Source organism: Hemitrygon akajei, chromosome 7, assembly GCF_048418815.1.
Source record: "Hemitrygon akajei chromosome 7, sHemAka1.3, whole genome shotgun sequence".
Classification (NCBI taxonomy): Eukaryota; Metazoa; Chordata; class Chondrichthyes; order Myliobatiformes; family Dasyatidae; genus Hemitrygon; species Hemitrygon akajei.
The window spans coordinates 125,575,121-125,595,158 of NC_133130.1; the positions used below are offsets into that span (position 1 = coordinate 125,575,121).

Sequence of the window (20,038 nt, forward strand, 5' to 3'; positions counted from 1 at the left end):
ATAAGAAATAGGAGCAGAATTAGACCATCTAACCCATGGAGTCTGCTCCGCCATTCAATCATGGCTGATCCTTTTCTTCTCCCCCTCAACTCCAGTTCCCAGCCTTCTCCCTGTGGCCTTTGATGCCATGTCCAATCAAGAACCCACCAATCTCTGCCTTGAATACACCCATGACCTGGCCTCCTCAGCTGCATTGACAACAAATTCCACAAATTCACCACCCTTTGGCCAAAGAAATTTCTCTGCATCTGTTTTGAAAGGCCACTCCCTATCCGTAGGCTGTGCCCTCGTGTTCTGGATTATCCCACCACGGGAAACATCCTTTCCACATCTACTCTGTTTAGGCCTTTCAACATTTGAAAGTTTTCAATGAGATCCCCCTCCCCACCCTTCTGAATTCCAGCAAGTACAGACCCAGGGCCATCAAACGTTCCTTATATGATAAACCTTTCATTCTTGGAGTCATCCTTGTGAACCTCCTCTGGACCCTCTCCAATGCCAGCACCTCTCTTCTAATGAGGCACCCAAAACTGTTCACAATACTCAAGGTGAGGCCTCACCAGTGCCAACACAGATGCCTTGTGCAGGAAGGCACAGAGTCGACTGTACTTCCTAAGAAGGTTGGCGTCATTCAATGTCTGTAGTGAGATGCTGAACATGTTCTATAGGTCAGTTGTGGAGAGCGCCCTCTTCTTTGTGGTGGCGTGTTGGGGAGGAAGCATTAAGAAGAGGGACGCCTCACGTCTTAATAAGCTGGTAAGGAAGGCGGGCTCTGTCGTGGGCAAAGTACTCGAGAGTTTAACATCGGTAGCTGAGCGAAGGGCGCTGAGTAGGCTACAGTCAATTATGGATAACTCTGAACATCCTCTACATAGCACCATCCAGAGACAGAGAAGCAGTTTCAGCGACAGGTTACTATCGATGCAATGCTCCTCAGACAGGATGAAGAGGTCAATACTCCCCAATGCCATTAGGCTTTACAATTCTACCGCCAGGACTTAAGAACTTTTTAAAAGCTATTATTAATGCTTTTTGAGATAGTGATTTAGATGCATATCATATTTTTTACTGAGTTAAGTATTGTATGTAATTAGTTTTGCTACAACAAGTGTATGGGACATTGGAAAAAAAGTTGAATTTCCCCATGGGGATGAATAAAGTATCTATCTATCTATCTTGCTCTTGTATTCTGGACCTCTTGAAATTAATGCTAACATGGCATTTACCTTCTTCACCACCGACTCAATCTGCAATTTTTAGGGTGTTCTGCATAAGGACTCCCAAGTGTCTTTGCATCACAGATTTTTGGATCTTCTCCCCGTTTAGAAAAAAGAGTCCACACATTCATTTCTACTACGAAAGTGCATGACCATACATTTTCCAACACTGTATTTCATTTGTCACTTTCTTGCCCATTCTCCTAATCTGTCTAAATCCTTCTGTATCCTACCTGTTTCCTCAACACTAACTGCCCTGCCTCCAACCTTCATACCATTTGCAAACTTAGCAAAAAAGCCATCTATTCCATCATCTAAATCATTTATATACAGCATAAAAGAAGTGGTCCCAACACCGACCCTTGCAGAACACCATCTGTCACTGGCAGCCAACCAGACAAGGATCCTTTTATTTCCACTCACTGCCTCTTACCATAAATCAGCCAATGCTCTAACCATGTTAGCAACTTTCCTGTAATACCATGGGTTCTTAACTTGGTAAGCAGCCTTGTGTGGCACCTTGTCAAAGGCCTTCTGAAAGTCCAAATATACAACATGCACTACATCCCTTTATCTATCCTACTTGTAATCTCCTCAAAGAATTAGTCAGGCAGGATTTTCCTTGAAGGAAACCATGCTGACTTTGTCCCATCTTGTCCTGTGACAACAACTACTCTACAATCTCATCCTTAACAATTGATTAACATCTTCCCAACCACTGAGGTCAGGCTAACTGGTCTACAATTTCCTTTCTGCTGTTTTCCTCCTTTCTTAAAAGAGTGGAGTGACATTTACAATTTTCCGGTCCTCTGGAACCATGCCAGAGTCCAAAGGTTTTAAAACGTCATTTCTAATGCCACCACAACCTCTAACACTACCTCTTTCAGAACCCTAGGGTGCTGTTCATCTGGTTCAGGTGACTTATGTACCTCTGGATCTTTCAGCTTTTTGAGCACCTTCTCTCTTGTAATAGTAACTCCACCCACTTCTCTTCCTTCACACACTACATCAGGCATACTGCTAGTGTCTTCCACAGTGAAGACTGATGCAAAAAAATTATTTAGTTCATCAGGCATCTCCTTGACCCCCATTATTAGTTCTCCTCCCTCATTTTCAAGTGGTCCTAGATCCATTCTCATTTCTCTTATTTTTAATCATACCTGAACAAAAAACTTATTATCCACTTTGATATTCTTGGCTAGCTTTCTTTCATATTTCATCTTTTCCCTTCTAATGATTTTTAAAGACCTCTGTAGGTTTTTAAAAACTTCCCAATCCTCTATCTTCCCACTACTTTTTGCTTTGATGTATGCCCTGCACTTTTTTTATTTTTCCCAGAAACGCACACCATTGCTGCTCTGCTGACATCCCTGCCAGCAGCTCCTTCCAATTTACTTTGTCCAACTCTCCTCTCATACCACTAATTTCACTTACTCCACTGAAACACTGCTTCATCAGACTTCACTTTCTCCCTATCAAACGGCAAGTGGAACTCAATCATATCATGATCACTGGTTCCTAAGGGTTTTTTTTTTACCTTAAGCTCCCTAATCGCCTCCAGTTCAGTACCCAACACCCAATCCAGTATAGCTGATCCCCTAGTAAGCTCAACGACAAACTGCTCTAAAATGCCATCCCTTAGGCATGCCACAAATTCACTCTCGAGATCTATTACTAGATAGATAGATAGATACTTTATTCATCCCCATGGGGAAATTCAACATTTTTTCCAATGTCCCATACACTTATTGTAGCAAAACTAATTACATACAATACTTAACTCAGTAAAAATATGATATGCATCTAAAATCACCCTCTCAAAAAGCATTAATACGGTAATAGCTTTTAAAAAGTTCTTAAGTACTTAAATACATTGAGTCCTAACCCCGGCACTTTAACATATCTTACTCCTGGCGGTTGAATTGTAAAGCCGAACGGCATTGGGGAGTATTGATCTCTTCATCCTGTCTGAGGAGCATTGCATCGATAGCAACCTGTCGCTGAACTGCTTCTCTGTCTCTGGATGGTGCTATGTAGAGGATGCTCAGGGTTTTCCATAATTGACTGTAGCCTACTCAGCGCCCTTCGCTCTGCTACCGATGTTATACTCTCCAGTACTTTGCCCACGACAGAGCCTGCCTTCCTTACCAGCTTATTAAGACGTGAGGCGTCCCTCTTCTTAATGCTGCCTCCCCAACACGCCACCACAAAGAAGAGGGCGCTCTCCACAACTGACCTATAGAACATCTTCAGCATCTCACTACAGACATTGAATGACGCCAACCTTCTAAGGAAGTACAGTCGACTCTGTGCCTTCCTGCACAAGGCATCTGTGTTGGCAGTCCAGTCTAGCTTCTCGTCTAACTGTACTCCCAGATACTTGTAGGTCTTAACCTGCTCCACACATTCTCCATTAATGATCACTGGCTCCATATGAGGCCTAGATCTCCTAAAGTCCACCACCATCTCCTTGGTCTTGGTGATACTGAGACGCAGGTAGTTTGAGTTGCACCATATCACAAAGTCCTGTATCAGTTTCCTATACTCTTCCTCCTGTCCATTCCTGACACACCCCACTATGGCCGTGTCATCAGCGAACTTCTGCACATGGCAGGACTCCGAGTTATATTGGAAGTCTGATGTGTACAGGGTGAACAGGACCGGAGACAGCACGGTCCCCTGCGGCGCTCCTGTGCTGCTGACCACCGTGTCAGACCTACAGTCTCCCAACCGCACATACTGAGGTCTATCTGTCAAGTAGTCCACTATCCAATCCACCATGTGAGAGTCTACTCCCATCTCCGTTAGTTTGTGCCTTAAGATCTTGGGCTGGATGGTGTTAAAGGCACTAGAGAAGTCCAGGAATGTAATCCTCACAGCACCACTGACCCCATCCAGGTGAGAGAGGGATTTGTGCAGCAAATGTTAAAATCTCCCATGACTACCACAACACTGCCCTTTTGACACACTTTTTCTATTCTCTGTAGTAATCAGTGATCTATCTCCCAGCCACTGTGGGGAGGCCTATATATAACTGCCATCAACATCCTTTTAGCCTTGCATTTTCTTAACTCAACTCACAAAGATTCAACATCTTCCAATCCTATGTCATCGCTTCTCGGCCTTTTGGCTAAGATCAAGTATAGTATCCAATCCTATGTCACATCTTTCTACTGATTTGATGCCATTCTTTCCAGTAGAGCCGCACCACCCCCCTTCCAATACACCCGATATAACATGTAACCTTGGACATTCAGCTCCCAACTACAACTGTCCTTCAGCCACGATTCAGTGATGGCCACAACATTATACTTGGCAATCTGTCCTACCCTGGGTCCCTTCACTCCGGTTCCCACTCCCCTGCCAAATTAGCTTCAACACTCCCCAACAGCTCTAACAAACCTGCCCACAAGAATATTGGACCCCTCAGGCTCAGGTGCAACAGGCTGTACCTCCCCCAGAATGATCCAAGAACCTGAAGCCCTGCCCCCTGCACCATCTTCTCAGCCACACACTTATTTGCCAAATCATCCTATTTCTACCCTCGCTAGCATGTGGCACAGGCACCAATCCAGAAACTACTACCTGGGAGGTCCTGCTTCTCAGCTTTCTACCTAGGTATCTAAAATTCTCTTTTCAGGAACTCTTTGCTTTTCCTTCCTATGTCATTGGTACCAGTATGTAGGAAGTCATCTGGCTGCTCTCCCTCCCTCTTTAAAATGTTGTGGACACAATCTGAGATGTCCCTGACCCTGAGGAGGCCACACACTATCCGGGTGTCCTGTTCACGTCCACAGAATCTCCTCTCTGTTCCCCTCACTATCGAGTCCCCTATCACTACTGCTCCCTTCTTCTCTCCCTTTCCCTTCTGCATGACAGACCCATGCTCAGTGCCTGAGACCCAGTCGCTGTGGCATTCTCCCGGGAGATCATCCCCCACAAAAGTATCCAAGGTGGTATACTTATTTTTGAGGGGAATGGCCACAGGTGTGCTCTGCTCTAACTGCCTATTTCCATTTCATGTGACAGTCACCAGGCTACTCGCCTCCTGCAACTTCAAGATGACTACTTCCCTGCAACTTTACTCAACTACGTCCTCACTCTCCCGTACATGTCAAATGTCGTCTAGTTGCTGCTCCAAATCCCTAACATAGTCTTCAAGGAGCTGCAGCCGGACACACTTCACGTAGATGTAGTTCCCAAGGAGACTCTGGGTTTCCCAGTTCTTCAACATCCGGCACGAAGAACACACCACAGCCATTTAAATGTTACAAGAGGAAAAAAAGGAAACCTTAACCAACACTTTACACAGAACTGACGCCTCTTCTGAGCCGAAACCTCTTTTGCCATCTACTCTTTCCCACTACTCGCTTTACACTTATGACTGTGACCAAGCACAACTTCAATGCCATTTTTAAGTTTGCTGATGACACCACTGTCGTTGGCCAAATCAAAGGTGGTCACAAAATCAGCACATAGGACTGAGGCTGAAAATCTGGCTGAGTGGTGCCACAACAATCGCTCAACTCTATGTCAGCAAGACCAAAGGGCCGTTTATTGATCTCAGGAGGAGGAAACCAGAGGTCCATGAGCCAGCCCTTATCAGGGGATCAGAGACAGAGATGGTCAGCAACTTTAAATTCCTTGGTATGATCATTTCAGTGGACCTTTCCCAGGCCCAGCACATCCACTTCCTTTGAAGCTTGCAAAGATCTAGCATATTTAAAATGTTGGCCAACTTCTGTAGATATGTAGTGTAGAGTATATTGACTGAATGCATTACAGCCTGGTATGGAAACACCAATGCCCTTGCACAGAAAATCCTACAAAATGTAGTGGATACGACCCAGTCCATTACAGGTAAAGACCCTCCCCCAATTCCTATGTAACACTGTTGCAGGAAAGCAGTATCCATCTCCAGAATCCACAGCACCCAGGTCGTGCTCTCTTCTCGCTGTTGCCATCAGGAAGTTGGTACAGGACTCTCAGGAACAGTTATTGCCCCTCCACCATCAGGCACTTGAACCAAAGGGGAAAACTTCACTCAATTTCACTTGCCCCATCACTGAACTGTTCCCATAACCAATGGACTTGCATTCAAGGATTTACTAATATTTTTTACTTTTGCATTGTGAACAACAGATGACACAATTGCCACAGCTCTTCACACCGTCCTTACACATCTGGAGAAAAGGGATGCTTATGTGAGAATGTTGTTCTTGGACTACACTTCAGCATTCAACAATATAATTCCCTTCAGGCTTGACTAGAAACTCGGAGACCTCAGCCTTTACCCTACCTTTTACAGCCGGATCCTGGTCTTCCTGTCAGGTCACCAGCAGGTGGCAAGAGTGGACTTCCTCACCTCTGCCCCTCAATACAGGAGCCCCCCAGAGCTGTGTCCTTCACTCCTTTACCCTCTGTACACCCATGGCTGTGCCACCACACACAGCTCCAATCTAAAAATTTAATTTGCAGATGATACTACATTGATTGGCCTCATCTCAATTAATAATGAGGCAGCCTACAGAGAAGTCATCACCCTGACACAGCAGTGTCAAGAAAACAACCTCGCTATCAATGTTGCAAAAACAAAGGAGCTGGTTGTGGACTACAGAAAGAACAGAGACAGGCAAACCCCTATTGACATCAATGGATCTGGGTTTGAGAGGGTGAACACCTTAAGCTCCTTGGTATACACATTACCAAGGATCTCACTTGGTCTGTACATACCGACTGTATGGTAAAACAAAAACAGCAGCTCAGACGGCCAAAGAAGTTCGGCATGAGTCCCCAAATCCCAAGGACTTTCTACAGAGGCACAATTGTGCATCCTGACTGGCTGGATCACTGCCTGGTTTGGGAAACGTACTTCCCTCTATCGCAGGATTCTGCAGAGAGGGGTGCAGACAGCTCAGTGCATCTGTGGATATGAGCTTCCCACTATTCAGGACACTTACAGTGATAGGTGCATAGAAAAGGCCCAAAGAATCATTGGGTACCTGAGCCACCCCAACCACAAACTGCTCCAGCTGCTACCATCCAGGAAATGGTACCACAGCATTAAAGCCGGGACCAACAGGCTCTGAGACAGCTTCTTCCACCAGGCATCAGACTGACACAATTGCATTTTCTAAACTATATTGACTGTTCTGTTGAATATCTTACTGTACATAATTTATTACAAATTACTATAATTTGCACAGTCAGAAGTAATGTACATATTTTTACTCATTTATATGAAGGATACAAGGAATAAAGTCAATTCAATTTGTCGTCTTTGGCACATTGGTTGGTTGTCACCCTGATCGGTGCAGTCTTTCATGCATTTTATTCAGGTTCTCCAATTTGCATTGTACTGCTGCTGCAAAGACCACAAACTTCACGCCATATTATGGTGATATTAAACCTGATTTGATTGTATACAGATGCTCTTGTGCTTGTGTCACTTTATGGACATACAATCAGTCTGTACTTACAAGATAGTGTATGTATTTATATTATATTTTCATTGTAATTTTTTTGCTGCATCAGATCTGGAGTAAAATTTTTGCTTGCCTTGTGTACTGGTAATTACATTAAATAATCTTTAATCGTAATAGTCACAATATTAAGGCAGTGTTTTAACAAACTAAGAAATAGAGATCATTTACAACTTCAATAAGTCCATCCATTGACTTTGGCTTTATGCTTCTGAGCAAAATGTATTGGTGTTTTTCTTCGATCAATTTAGGTAATTAGGCTCAGAGTAAAATCAGGAGATTACTGGGTGGTGTGGTTCAAAGGCCTGAAAGGTCTTTTCCACGCTGTATCCCAATAAAAATAAAATAAATTACCCTTGTGTAGATGAGTAACAGTACCAGTAGAAGCTTGTGGAAAGGGTGGTGGTATGGTTGGAGGGGGAGGGGGAGGGGGAGGGGGGGGGAGGGGGAGGGGGAGGGGGAGGGGGAGGGGGAGGGGGAGGGGGAGGGGGAGGGGGAGAGGGAGAGGGAGAGGGAGAGGGAGAGGGAGAGGGAGAGGGAGAGGGAGAGGGAGAGGGAGAGGGAGAGGGAGAGGGAGAGGGAGAGGGAGAGGGAGAGGGAGAGGGAGAGGGAGAGGGAGAGGGAGAGGGAGAGGGAGAGGGAGAGAGAGAGAGAGAGAGAACGCATTTCAAGGGGATTAAATGTGGGGATGGGATTGCACCGTGTGCCAGTGTAGACTCAACAGGCCAAATGGCCTTCTCCTACACTGAGGAAAGCAAAACCAAGCATCTAGTTACGGTAATGAACAACTCTTTCTGTTCACTTAATACCTTTTCTGCCCTCATGATAAACCAGAATATTTTCATATCAATGAATTGCACCTAAAGTGCAATCATCATGTTTAATAGACAATGTGAACACTCAATCTACCAATGGATTAAAATAAAAGTAATGACCAAAGGAATATGAGCAAAATTCACCCCATAAGTGATGCCATGGCATTTGAAATCACTGGTGAAACTCACAGTCATGTGGAGCCCCCATCGTGCCTCTGAATTCGTACAAAGCCCTGAAAGAGTTTGAGATGAGTTGAGGCTCCAGCCTCACTTCACATGAACAGTGGATAGTCAGTGGTGTGCCACCAAAAGCCTATTTACTAATGAGGCCTCTCCACATCTCACTGCATGCATCTTGAGTGGAATGAATCCATTTGGTTCTCTCTGTATGCTCAAGACTGAAAAGTGGGTATTAAGGACTACAGCCTGGCTATGGAGCTCAGTTCAACTCTATTCAGTCCATGAGTAAGAGACAGCTGAGAGGGACATAAAGTAAATTTGAAAAAAAAAACTTCAAGTACAAGCGCATGGTAGTGTAGTGGTTAGCACAGTACAGGCAACCCAAGTTTAATTCCTGCCGCTGCCTATAAGGAGTTTGGACATTCTCACCATGACCATCTGGGTGCTCTGCTTTCCTCCCGCAATCCAAAGATGCACTATTTGGTACGTTCAATCACAAACAAGAGAAAATTTGCAGATGCTGGAAATCCAAGCAACACACAAAGTGCTGGAGGAACTCAGCAGGGCAGATAGCATCCATGGAAAACAAGAGTATGGTCAACATTTTGGGCTGATTTTCTCTTGTTTGTGAAGCTAGTGATCAAGCCATTTCCAATAATATAAAAATAGTCAATGGCTGCTGCACTTCCAAAAAAAAAAATCAATCCTAAATAGATCTGTTTTAGATTCTATTTAAATTGATTTATACTTTGCAATCGCAATCTGAAATTGTTAATTGAGCTGTTTGGGATCGCTAAAAATAGTCAGGAAGGGAAATCCAAATCTAAATCACAATCTGAAAATTATGTCTAATTTGTGAGTTGTTTGGTGGAAGATGGGGAGAAAATCTATCTAGATGTTCAACTGAAGACCAGAACAATTTCCAATATATTAATAAACTCATAAAATGAGCAGAAATTTACAAAATGAATTTCACAGTGTTGAGAAACACAAGGTGCTTATATTCTAATATAAATGTGTTAGATGAACAAAAAAGGGATCTGAGGTATAAGTGCAAGATGTACCACAGGAGTGAAGGAGAGAGTATGGCCACAGAAGTTTATATTCTCACACCACACTGTAAGCAGCTTTGACTGAAGGGCAAGAAGTTTTACAAGTGAAACACAAGAAATGCAACATTCTCTCTCAGGAATGGATGAACAGTGATTCCTTGAAAGGCAAGTCCTTGTGGTACTTGGTGAAAAGAAGCAGCTCACCGTCTCAATGTGCAAAGGCAGTTTTGGACTCTGACCAAGAAGTCAATAAAGGGAATCTGCAAAAATGCTGATATCATTAGGTAGAGTTTGTGGAACTCAATGCACTAGAAATAGTTGAGGCCATGAGAATGGATGCAACCAAAGGGGTTTGATGAACAAGCAAAGAAGAATGGAAGAAATCTTTATGCTGTTAGGTGTGAGAGGGGTAAATGGGCGGGCACTGAAGTATTAATACAAGTACTATTGGATTATTCTTGTAAAGACACTGCCTAGAAGAAAGCAATGGCAAACCACTTCTGTAGAACTTGCTAAAAACAATCATGACCATAGATCATGATTGCTCACATCATATGACATGACATATAATGATGATGATTATTTGACAGGGTGAAATGTTCAGTTTCTCGGCTGTATGCTTTTGAACCAAACTTCAACCATATCCATTTAAAATCAGCAATCAGCAGTCTCCAATTAGGGCTTAATGAAAGTCCTATCAACGCACATATCATAAAGTGTAAACAGTATCACATTCCACCCAAAATTTTCCATTTACACATAAAAGCTAGATTTAAAGCAACTGATGAGGCAAATTGTTTAAAACTGCAAATGTTGAAAATATCAAGTAAAAACTAACTGCTGGCACAACTCAACATGTCAGACAGCATCTGTGGAAAGAAATTCACATTTCAGGTCCAGGACCTGTATTAGAACTGAGTTTCAACAGCATTTGGTTTTTAATTTTCAAGTCCAATCACTTTTCAACATTAATTGATACTTCTATCATAGTGCTCAAAAAAAATTAACACTATTTATTTGTTTCTTGGAGTGACTTGCAAGAAATAAGATATTTCAATTATAGCAATGGGGACTTAGTGGAATCATGCCTCACCATACAAATTGTCTTTGAAATCAGATATGCAACTGCTTCTTCACAAGACATCAATTTGAAAATACCAAGCAAACGGCAATGAAGCAAAAAGTTAAACTATATTATATGAAACCTAGAACTTCCTATTTCTTTAGCTCCTTTACTGAAGCAAAAAATGCCAACATGCTTTGAGAAGTCATGACCAAGTAAGAGTTTGTTTCTATGCTGCATTACAAATATTTGTTTTTAAGTTCAAAATAAACTCTCTTATCAAAGTACCTACAGTATGTGTCACCAGATGCAACCCAAGATTACTTTTCCTGTGAGGATACTCCATATATCTTATAGAATAATAACCATAACAGCATCAAGGAAAGACTGCCCAATTTGGGTGTTCAACCTGAATGCAGAAGACAACAAACTGTGGAAATACAAAAAGAAAGGTAAAAATAATACTAAGTAAAACAATAAGCGATAAATATCAAGAACATGAGATAATGAATCCTTGAAAGTGGTTGTGGAAACATGTCAATGATGGGGCAAGTGAAGTTGAGTGAAGTTATCCCCTTAGGCTCAAGAGCTTGATGGTTGAGGGGGCTTCTGTACCTTCTTCCTGAGGCAGCAGTGAGAAGAGAGCACGTCCTGGGTGGCAGAGGCTCTGATGTGGGATGCTGCTTTCCTGCGACATCGTTTCAAGTAAATGTGCTCAATGGCTGCTACACTTCAAAAGAATCATCAACTACATTAAGCAGAAATTTATTTCTATACCATCCCAAAATAATGGAAAGACATTGGTTCCCTTTTCATTTTAATTTACAGGGATTTTGGTATCACCATTAAAGCTAAAGTTACAACTGAGTTGTGATCTGCCTATTTGATCCACAGTAATTCTGCTAATGAAGCAGTGTTATTGGGGAGATGGTAAGAGTGGGCTCCCTCACCTCTGCCCCTCTGACCCTCAACACAGGTGCCCCTCAGGGCCGTGTACTAAGCCCATTCCTTTACCCTTTGTATACCCATGACTGTGTCACCACCCACAGCTCCAATTTGCTAATTAAATTTGCTGACAACACTACACTGGCCTAATATCAGATAGAGGCAGCCTACAGAGAGGAAGTCATCACACTGACACAGTGGTGTCAAGAAAACAACCTCTCAAGAAAACAACAACTTCGCAAAAACAAAGGAGCTGGTTATGGACTACAGGAGAAATGGAGACAGGCTAACCCCTATAGACATCAATGGATCTGGGGTTGAGAGGGTAAACAACTTTAAGTTCCTCGGCATAAAAATCACCAAGGATCTCACGTGGTCTGTACATACTGGCTCTGTGGTGAAAAAGGCACAACAGTGCCTCATTCACCTCAGATGGTTGAAAAAGTTTGGTATGGCCCCCCAAATTCTAAGAACTTTCTATAGGGGCACAATTGAGAGCATCCTGACTGGCTGCATCACTGCCTGGTATGGGAACTGTACCTCCCTCAATCACAGGACTCTGCAGAGAGTGGTGCAGACAGTCCAGTACATCTGCAGGTGTGAACTTCCCACTATTCAGGACATTTACAAAGACAGGTGTGTAAAAAGGGCCTGAAGGACCATTGGAGACCTGAGTCACCCCAACCACAAACTGTTCCAGCTGTTACCATCTGGGAAATGGTACTGCATAAAAGCCAGGACCAACAGGCTCTGGGACAGCTCCTTCCACCAGGCAATCAGAATGCTTCATACTGATACCAACTGTATTTCTATGTTATATTGACTACCCTATTGTACATAATATTAATTATAAATTACTGTAATTGTACATTTGAACAATTTTTACTCTGTATATATATATATGAAGGATACAATTAATTCAATTCACCTCAACATAATTTAATCCTACAGAATGAGCAATTTTTCCAGAACACAAGAGGTTCCACAGTTGCTGGAAATCCAGAGTAATGCACACAAAATGCTAGAGGAAGTCAGCAAATCAGGCAACATTTATGAAGTACAGTCAACATTTCAGACTACAACCCTTCACTGGGACTCACATTGTGAGCAATATTTATAGGTCAGGATGTTTTAAGAATCGAAAGGAAAGACCTTGCAATCCCCTGCTTTTCTTATCCTTCCTAGTGACAGATCACAGGATTCGAGACATACACTGTAACTGCTGTGAGGGAATCGAAACTCAGATTGTTGGATGCGACACCAATCAAGTAGATTGCTGTGTCTTGGAACTGCACTCATTCAAGAGTAGAATATTGCATCACAATGCACCACTATTAAGGGAAATACTTTGCATTGCCATGAGAAAAGTCACACACCTAAGGATATGCACCAGTGACCCACTAGTGTTGCCACTGAATCTAGATTTTAGTTTGTGGAAGTGTTCAGGGACTTTGCAACTGCTGGTGTTATTATTGAATACAGGTGGTTAGTGAAGTCTTGCTCCCCCATGCCAATGTGGCAAAATATGACTTGCCACTGATTTATGGACATTCTCACAATACCTGCTATGTGTAGGTGTGGATTATTATTTTTTTCAAATTGAGGACTTGTGAAAGGAATCAAATCAACCAAACCTCAAACCTTAAGTCATATCTGGAACAATTCACCACTGATCAAGCACACATGAGATGACTGCATATAGCTGGGTCATACTGGCAGCCCTGGGAATAGTCTACAATGATGTTCTGGGTCGATTGACCACAAACAGCCACAACCATCTCCTCTTACATGATCAAAATAAAAGCATTTTCCCTTGTTGCCCCATGACTTGATTTCTGCAGAGTCAAAATCAAAGACACTCAATCCCACTTCATTGTCAGACCCTCAATAGCCCAACTGTAAATGACCTAATAGATGGCTTCAGCAATTTGCTTTCATTTCAGTTTTTGACATGTTTTAGGTTTAAAATGTGTAAATTCCTGGCTTACTTCACAAAACCAATCAAAAGCCTCCACCACCTCAACTTGACAATAACATCATCACGTGCCATTTCACATGACATGAGCGATCACGGTCTCACGGTCATGATTGTTCTTGGCAAGTTTTCTGCAGAAGTAGCTTCCCATTGCCTTCTCCTGGGCAGTGTCTCTACAATACGGGTGAACCCAGCCCAGCCATTATCAATACTCTGATTGCCTGGAGTCAGTGGTCACATAATCAGGATTTGTGATATGCACCAACTGTTCAATGACCATCCACCACTTGCTCCCATGGCCTCGTATGACCCTGATTGGTGCGGACTGAGGGGGTAGTGGGAAGCAAAGCAGGTGCCGCACCTTGCCCAAGGATGACCTGCAGGCTAATGGAAGGAAGAGGTGTCTTACATCTGCTTTGGTAGAGATTTAACTCCATCCTGTCACCCCATAAACACACCAATCATGAATCATCAGGGGTGATACAGTAGCATTGTGGTCAGCACAATGCTTTACAGTACCAGTGACTCATGTTCAATTCCCAACGCTGTCTGTAAGAAGTTTCTAAGTTCTTTCCGTGACCATATGGGTTTTCTCTGGGTGCTCTGGTTTCCTTGCACAGTCCAAAGATGTACTGGTTGGTAGGTTAATTAATCATTGTAAATTGCTGTCTCCAACAGGATCTCACCACCAAGCACATCTCCCTCTCCTCCCCCACACTTTCTGCAGGGATCACTCCCTACTCTACTCCCTTGTCCATTCATCCCTCCCTACTGATCTCCCTTCTGGGAATTGCCCTTGCAAGTGGAACAAGTGCTACACCTGCCAACACCTCCTCCCTCACTGCCATTAACACCTTGGATAGTCCTTCCAGGTGACATTTCACCTGCGAGTGCGTTGGGGTTATAAACAGTGTCTGGTACTCCCTGTGTGGCCTCCTATATATCAGCGACACCCGATGTAGATTGCAAGACCATTTTGCTAGCACCAGCGCTCCATCCACCAGAAGAAGCAGGATCTCCCAGTGGTCACCCACTTTAATTCCACTTCCTATTCCCATTCTGATGTATCAATCCATGGCCTCCTCCATTGTTGCAATGAGACCACACTCAGGTTGAAACAACACCTTATATTCCATCTGGGTAGCCTCCAACCTGATGGCATAAACATCAATTTCTCAAACTTCTGGTAATGCCACCCCCTTCACTATTCCCCATCCTTTTTTCCTCTCTCACTTTATCTCCTTGCCTGCCCCATTACCTCCCTCTGTTGCACCTCCCCCCCTTTTCTCTCTTCTATGGCCTTGTCTTCTATTAGATTCTCTCTTCTCCAACCCTGTACCTCTTTCACCAATCAACTTCCCGGCTCTTTACTTCATCCCTACCCCTCCCGGTTTCAATGATCACCTTGTGTTTCTCTCTCCCCTCATCTTTTTAAAACTACTCATCTTTTTTCCTCCAGTCCTACTGAAGGATTCACCCCGAAACACCTACTGTAAATTTTCTCCCCATAGATGCTGTCTGGCCTGCTGAGGTCTTCCAACATTTTGTGTGTTGATTGGATTATAAACTGTCCAGTGGTAGGCTAAGGTTAAATCGGCGAGTGCTGGGCAGCACGGCTCGAAAGGCCAGAAGCACCTATTCCGCGCTGTATCTCAATCAAACAATAAAAGATATGTTATTTAAATTGAAGAAAATTACAATCTAACAGTTTGCAATGAAGTACAGTAAGTACAAACTAACAATTTAAATCAGGAGGTTTGGAGATGAGCAGCCCCACAACCTTAAATTCAAAACCCAGTGTTGAATTTACATCCAATTTACACCCTGAAACTAAAATTTTAAGATAAATATTTATGGAATTTGGAGTCCCAAGGCAACTATTCTCTAACAAAACTCTTGTTAAATGAACTCTGACATAATAGACACTAAATTAACTAGCTACGTTCCCACAAAGCAATCCATAATATATACTTTTGCATACTCAATCATTCCATTAAAATTCAAAAGCACTTAACCAACTGGTCAATGGTTCAAATGGTTAAATTTCAAATCAAATGGTTCAATTTAATATCACGAAAAGTATACAACATAAAATCTGAAATTCTTACTCTTCACAGACATCCACCGAACAAGAACACCCATAGAATGAATGATAGAAACATCAGAACCCCCAAGACCCCTCCCATCGCACAAGTAGCAACAGAAGCACTGATCATTACCCTCTCTCCACTTGCACCGGCCCCCCCCCCAACCATGCAAACAGTAGCAAAAGCCCCCACCCCCCAAAGAGACCTTGATCTAAAGTCTAGCAAAAACTACAGTCCATTAGTCCATTATCCAGCACTGTGGTATCTCAGTCAGGCTCTCGCTCTCCAGCAAAAGACAGGGGTCACTCCTGCCACAAGAGCAGAGATCAGCAACCCACTGTTCTGATGTTACAATCAGTTATCTGGAATAGTTCTTTATTAAAAAAGTTATTTCACTCTTTAAAATCAATTTCCGTCACATTAAAACCAAATTCTTTTCATTTGCCAACACTGCCAACACTGTTGTTGCAATATGATTAAGTAACATGGTAACAAGACAACAAACATTCCCTCAATGTCAGCAGAATAAAAGAGTTGGTCATCAACTTCAGAGGGGGTGGGGCAGTGCATGTGCTAATGTCTACTTATTTCTGGCTTCATCAACAATAGGATAGGAAAGCAGCTTCCTATCATAGGGATCCCAACCACCAAGGCCATTATCTCTTCTCACTGCTGCCATTAGGAAGGTGGTAGAAGAACCTCAGGACTTGCACACAAGGGTCAAGGACAATTATTACCCTCAACCATCAGGCTCTTTAACAAAAGGGGATAACTATACTCAACTTCAATTACCCCAAAAATTAAAATGCTTCCACAACTACTGGACTCACTTTCAAGGACTCTCCATCTCATGTTCTCAATATTTATTACTTACTTATTATTATAATTTTTTTTGTATTTGCAGCTTGTTGTTTTTTGCACTCTAGTTGAATGACCTAGTTGGGTGGACTTTCATTGATTCTGTTATAGTTACTAACTTTCATAAATTTGTTGAGTATGCCAACAAGAAAATGAATCTCAGGGTTGTATATAGTGACATGTACAAACCTTGATAAAGTTACATTGAACTTTGGTTGGACTAGGATAGCCTATTGATGATTGCTCCTAAGAACTTGAAGCTCTCAACCCTTTCACAGTGATACTGGTGGGCTTTCTTGTGACAGCTACTTCCTTAGGAAGCCAAACAAAAAATTTCAAGCACCATCGACTATTACCAATTTTTATTGATACACCACAGAAAGCATGTTATCCAGATGCATTACAATTTGGTATATGGCATCTACTCTGTCCTTGAACATCACAAACTGCAGGATCTGTGGACTCATCTCAGCCTGTTCTCCATGGAATCTGTCAAACTTCTCACTGCATCAGACAAGCAGCCAATGGAATTAAAGATCCCACCCACCTCTGACGTTCTCTCTCCCTTCTCTTCAGACAGAAATTACAAAAGCCCGAATGCACGTACCACCAGGCTCAAGGACAGTTCCCTAGTACAATAAGATGGACTCAAACTCGCATCTACCTTTTTATAGTCTTGTACTTTATTGACTACCTCCACTGTACTTCCTCTTCAGCTGTTGCACCTTATTCTGCATTGTTGTTGCCGTTGCTCTCTGCACCTTCTGGTGCATTGGCACAACCTTATTTATTCTTTAACATTTGTCTGTTTTAGGAGGTTGAGTTGCAGCATGGATGGAAAGCGTGCAAGGAGCCGGCTGGATTCAAACACAGGACCACTTGCCTCAAAGTGCAGCACAAATATCACTGCACCACTGGCCAGCTGTTATTGTTCTCCATGTAGGGTTATGTTTTGATCTGTATAAAAATAGAAAAGAGTCATCAGGACCATCACAGAGGCTGCTGAGTGAGCCATAAATGGCTAAGGATCAATAGGTGTGACCTGTGGATCAGTGCTGCTGAGACACAAACCAGGGCCTGATCAACCCTGGCTGCGTCACCTGATGACTCCAGGTTACACTGACTATGTGTCCCAGTGCATCAGAGCATGTATTTCAGCATCAAGACAAGTGCTCCACTGCATCATAAAACCAATTACAATTCACCAAGTTATAAATGATTGCCTTTGTGAATATGAAAAAGTGAATCCTTTCATCTTCATCTTCTCAACCTGACAGCAACCACAAAGTATATCAAGGATCTATTCCTATAAAACTCCTAATCCAAATGCAAAAAAAAGTTTCATTTCATCAAATGAATCTGACTGCTCTTCAAGATTTTATTCCTTGACAAAAGAAATTTATCAGTTTTGTTTATCAGAATCAGGTTTACCATCACCAACATGTCATGATATTTGTTAACTTTGCAGTAGTTCAAAGCTATATGAAAATAGAGAGAAATGAAAACAGAATTACAGTATATGGTGTATGTATATATCTGAATATACATATACACACACACATATATGCGGTGCCAATAAAAAGTATTCATGTCCCTGGAAGTTTTCATGTTTTATTGTTTTACAACATTGAATCACTGATCAACAAAAAAAACTCTTTCATGTCCAAGTGAAAACAGATCTCTACAAAGTGATCTAAATTAATCACAAATATAAAGCACAAAATAATTTATTGCTTAAGTATTCAACCCCCCACACCCCCAGGCCCCCAAGCAGCTTTTGGCAGCAATTACTGCCTTCATACATCTCTATCAGCTTTGCCCATCTGGACCCCGCAATTTTTTCTCTATTCTTCTTTACAAAACTGCTCAAGCTCTGACAGATTGTATGGGGATCATGAGTGCCCTTTTCAAGTCTAGTCAAAAGTTCTCAATTGGACTGAGGTCTGAATTCTATCTTGGCCACTCTAGGACATTAAATTTTTTGTTTTTAAGCCTTTCCTATGTAGCTTTGGCTTTATGCTTGGGGTCATTGTCTTGCTGGAAAACAAATTCTCTCCCAAGTTGCAGATCTCTTGCAGACTGCATCAGGATTTCCCTGTATTTTGCTGCATTCATTTTACCCTCTACCTTCACAAGCCTTCCAGGGCCTGCTGCAGTGAAGCATTCCCACAGCATGATGTGGTCACCACCGTGCATCATGTAGGGATGGTGTGTTTTTCATGATGTGCCTACGCCAAACAATGTTTAGTCTGATGGCCAAAAAGCTCAATATTTGTTTCAGACGATAGAACCTTCTTCCAGCTGACTTCAGAATCTCACACATGCCTTCTGGCAAACTCTAGCCAAGATTTCATGAGAGTTCCCCCCACCCCCCCAACAGTGGCGTTAGCTTTGTCACTACCCCAGTACTTCACCAGTGGCAGCTTTAAGGGAAACAGTTGTTGTATGTATAACCTCTCCCATCTCAGCCACTGAAGCTTGCAACTCCTGCAGATTTGTCATAGGTCTCTTGGTGGCCTCTCTCACTAGTCCCCTTCTTGCACGGTCACTCAGTTTTGGAGGACGGCCTGCTCTAGGCAGATTTACAGCTGTGCCATATTCTTTCCATTTCTTGACTGACTGATTTAACTGCACTCCAAGGTGACTTAGAAATTTTCTTGTATTTATCTCCTGACTTACTTTTCAATAACCTTTGGAGTGGTCTTTTGTCTTCATGGTGTAGGTTTCGCTAGGATACTGACTCACCAGCAGTTGGGTCTTCCAGATACAGGTGTATTTTTACGATAATCAATTGAAACACTGACTTCTCCAAAAACAGATCTCCATTTAACGAATTACAGTCAGCCCTCCTTATCCGCGGGGGATTGGTTCCGGGACCCCTCCGCGGGATACCAAAAATCGTGGATGCTCAAGTCCCTTATGCAACCTGTCTCAATACGGTGGACCTTAGGACCCAGCGGAACACCAAACCTTATTTAACCTCTCAGTGCAGTGGACATTAGGACCCGGCGCCAGAGCTCTGAATGCACAGTGTTTCTGTTCACGAAAATAATCACGATTGAAAATAATAAAGCGATCGGAAAGAGGTGAAACGCCATCGGTCATTGGAAAAGTGTTAGACTACGTTAGGTTAACGATCGGAACAATATTAAAGGATAAAGTGAGAAAGGCTCTGCCCCGATGAAAGCTACAATTATTACTAAGCAACGCAATGGTTTAATTATTGGGTTTTTGGGGTTTTGATCCTCACATCAACCCGGCATGGTGGAAAGCGCACTCAGGAGCAATCTGTCCCAAGTCCTGAGAACTTCCGTTCCCAAGCCCGGCACTGAAACATACGTTCTTAAGTGTTTTATATGCATAG

At 42.7% G+C, this 20,038-nt stretch overlaps 1 protein-coding gene and 1 pseudogene across 14 annotated transcripts in view; one reads left to right on the forward strand and one right to left on the reverse strand.

Annotated features, from left to right (window-relative positions):
- The window catches only part of arvcfb (ARVCF delta catenin family member b), a 538,706-nt gene that overhangs the window by 371,665 nt on the left and 147,003 nt on the right, over nt 1-20,038 (reverse strand). For 3 of the 14 annotated variants that reach the window (XM_073051883.1, XM_073051894.1, XM_073051887.1), the window contains exon 3: nt 17,339-17,631. The exons of the other annotated variants lie outside the window; for them this stretch is intronic. The gene's annotated coding sequence lies outside the window, so the exon portion shown is untranslated. The remainder of the gene's footprint in view (nt 1-17,338; nt 17,632-20,038) is intronic. 14 annotated transcript variants of the gene reach the window in all.
- LOC140731288 (U2 spliceosomal RNA) lies at nt 4,328-4,410 on the forward strand (annotated as a pseudogene).